The following is a 3,625-nucleotide window of genomic DNA, read 5'->3' as shown; positions in this document are numbered from 1 at the left end:
AGTGTTATTTGTTGAAAAGACTGTTGCTCCCCATTGAATGGTCTTGGCACCCTTGTCAAAATACAACTGGCCACACACATAGGCTTTTTCTTTCCCCTTGGATTTTTGATTCTATTCCATCGATCTAAATGTCTATCCTTACGTCAGTACTACATTGTCTTGGTTACTATAGCTTTGTTGTTGTATTTGAAATTGGGGACTTGTTTCTCTCATCCATTACTGATCTTTCCATTTCCTTCTGTTTTGTGACAATGTGAACAGTATAAATGTATTCTTTGTAACTTGTTTTTTCCTCTATCTGTTTAAACGATAACTGCATGTTGCAATAATTATAAATTTGTTAGTGGGCCCACTATACAGTAACAGAATAAAAAAGGTAGAGACTAGAGCTATAAAGTACACAAATTTTTGTATACTATAGAAACTAAGTTGGTATTAGTCCAACTAGATTGATATAAATTAAGATGCTAATGGTATCAAAGAAACAAAAGGAAACTAAAATAGTACACTACAAAATACCTACTAAACAACAAAAAAAGGCAACTATGGAATAATTAAGGAACAAAATAAGACAGAAAAAATAAAGTGACAAATATAAATCCTACCTTATCAGTAATTACATTAAAATGTAAATTGATTAAACTCAAAGTAAAAGGCGGAGATTGGAAGAATGATCTTTTTTAAAAACATCATCTCAAGAGAATGAGAAGACAACTCACAGACCGCTGGTGAGCCCTTCTAATACTTCAGTACAATAACTATAATTATTCAACACAACTTTGCAGAATTTCTATTTCATTCCTTTTAAAATATCTTTCTTGATAGTCTCTATTTGGTAATAAAGTTATTTTTAGTTCTTCGAACAAGGTTCTTTTAGCTCTCTGACACATTTAAAATTGATATTTTAAAGTCTCTGTCTAGTAATTCTAATGTCTATTTCTAATGAACAGTTCTATTGTTTTTCTCCTGGATATGAATCATACTTTTTCTTTCCATATTTTTATTATAAATTGGGCATTTTAAAAAATATAGTGTGCCAACTCTAGGAACTATATTCTCCCTCATCCCCCGGGTTTATTGTCACTGCTTGTTTAGTGACATTTTTTAACTAATTTTGTAAAGCTTTGTGGCATGTAACCACTGAAGTCACTACTCAGTAGCATAATGTTCAGGTAATGATTGGACAGAGATTTCCTTGAATTGATAAATCTGCTAGTTATTGCTGAGAGCTTCTATGCACATGTTGGGGCATGGATTCCACACACACCCTAGCAGTTTTTAACTGTTTAGCATTCACTTTCAGCTCATGAATTTAGAGGTGACAGCTTACAGCCTTCTCGGGTCTTTTCTGACAATATGCACAGTCTTACACATAGATTTAATTTTTTTTTTTTTTACTGATCATGTCATGATTAGGACTTTTTGTGTCCTGTCCAATAACATGTTTATCCCAAGATTGCAAAAATATTGTTTTCTACTGGGTTCTTAGTTTTGTTTATGATCCATCTTAATTAAGTTTTGTGTATTATGAGAGTTAAGAGTTGAGGTTTATTCTTCCATATAGGTATCTTATTCTAGCACTAGGTATTATTAGATTTCCCCATCAAAATAACTTGATGCCTGGTCTAAAGTCCATTGACTGTATTTGTACGTTTCTGGGTTCTATTTTGTCTCATTGGTTTGTCTATTTTTATGCCAAAACCAGTCTTGATTACTATAGCTTTATAGTAAGCCATTTTTCAAGATTGTTTTGGTTATTTTCAATCCTTTTCTATTTAAATTTTATAGTTTATCACTTTCACTGAGAAAACCCTGAAATTTTGATGTTTGTTGAATCCATCTATCAATTTGAGAGAAATGTTTTATATATTGTCTAGGCCACAAATGATACTTTACTTTAAAAATAACTTTGTACCCTTTTTTCTTCTTTTATTGTGAATATAACAATTGGGAAAAGCACATAATATATAAAATGTGTATCCCTACCAGTATCCCACAAGTTCTCCATCTTGTTCGTCTTTGATCATAACTGTTTTTTGCTAAATAGATGGAACGACTGTCCTCACCTTTACAATAATTTTCTTGCTTAATAGATTTTACCATCTATTTTTTAAAACTTTACATGAATGGAATAATGTATGTTTATTTTATCCTCATTCGTCAAAGATTTTTTTTCTGTATTTAGAATGGCAATTACATAATTCCAGCATATTGAATTTATCATTCCCACTCTCTGCTAACTTTAAATGTTGCTAACAGTTAAGTCAACTGTCAGTTTAACATATCTTTTATCCTCAGCTAATCTTTAAGACTTTTTGCATTGGTGTTCTGCAGTTTATTTTTTAGTATTTTTTTTTTTTAACATTTTTAGTTTTGTGCAGCAGGACTGTTGGTCTTGCCATGTTGGAAATATGAATTTAAACTTTAAAATTAGAATCTTACTTTACATATTTTTCTTTTAAAAATTGACTTTTTTCATGTAATTATTCTATTTTTATGGCTGCATAGTATACTATTGCAGGAAAATGCCAACTTACTGAATCTCCTATTGTTATGCATTCAAGTTATTTTTTTACTACAAAAAGTTACAAAAACCACTTTAATTAAAAAATTCTTTCACAGTTTTGTTAACTCATGATAACAATGCCATAAATTAGATGGTTAAGACTCTACAAAATTTACTTGAAAATATAACAAATGAGGTGACTGATTCTGCATCAATCCCATTTATTCACCCATCTTTAAGTATTCTCCTAATGTGTCTAGGGAGATTACTGGCAACATGAGAATACAAAAATATGACGGGGGCATTTCAGCCCACAGGTAGCTGCCCTACACAGAAAGCAGACTGTTAATTACTCTGAGAGGTTTATGAGGAGTCTAATACAAGATTTTTATATCAGAGGATTCTAATACTAAAAGTGTAAATTCAAAGGTATTATGTGTCTGTTGTTCATATAATTAAGGAGTGATAAGGGAATTCTTCCTGGCAACTAGGGTTACTCTAAGAATCTGTTAAAGAAACAATACTACAGACATCACTGCTTCTGTTTTCAACTTTAGTATATAACATAAGTCATGTGATATTTTACTTCTCATAAGAAAAGGGCATACTGTAACTTATGATTTTAAATAAAGTTGATTCCTAATCTAGCCATTTTTGAGTGAAGACGGGTGCCACGTCACTTAAAAGATTTATCATATTTAAAAAATTCAACTGGCTAGTGTATCATCCTACCTCTGTTATAATTGTTAAACTTTAATTTCAAGATGCATACTATTAAGCAATTTCCCAAAGAAGTATTCTGTTAATATTGTCAAATTTCTTAATCTGCTTCCTATCAAGACTACCTTTAGTAAGCTAGTTCCTTTCTCTAGCATATCAAAGCAAAAACAATACTGTGGTTTTTAATCATTGTGGTACTTACACATCATGAAAAATAAATTCTATTTCCTACCAAAACAGAATAGGTTTTAGTGCTGCATTGTTTACAGTATAATCCTAAATAGTCATGGGACAAAGGCCCTTCCCACAAAACATTCTTTTGAAATATTTAAAATCTGAGTAAAAAAAAGTGTGCATTTCATTATCAAATACTTTTCAGAGTCTACTTATGTACTATAC

This window comes from Rousettus aegyptiacus, unplaced genomic scaffold (genome assembly GCF_014176215.1).
Source record: "Rousettus aegyptiacus isolate mRouAeg1 unplaced genomic scaffold, mRouAeg1.p scaffold_m13_p_3, whole genome shotgun sequence".
Taxonomy (NCBI): domain Eukaryota; kingdom Metazoa; phylum Chordata; class Mammalia; order Chiroptera; family Pteropodidae; genus Rousettus; species Rousettus aegyptiacus.
Note: the sequence above shows the minus strand (reverse complement) of the source record.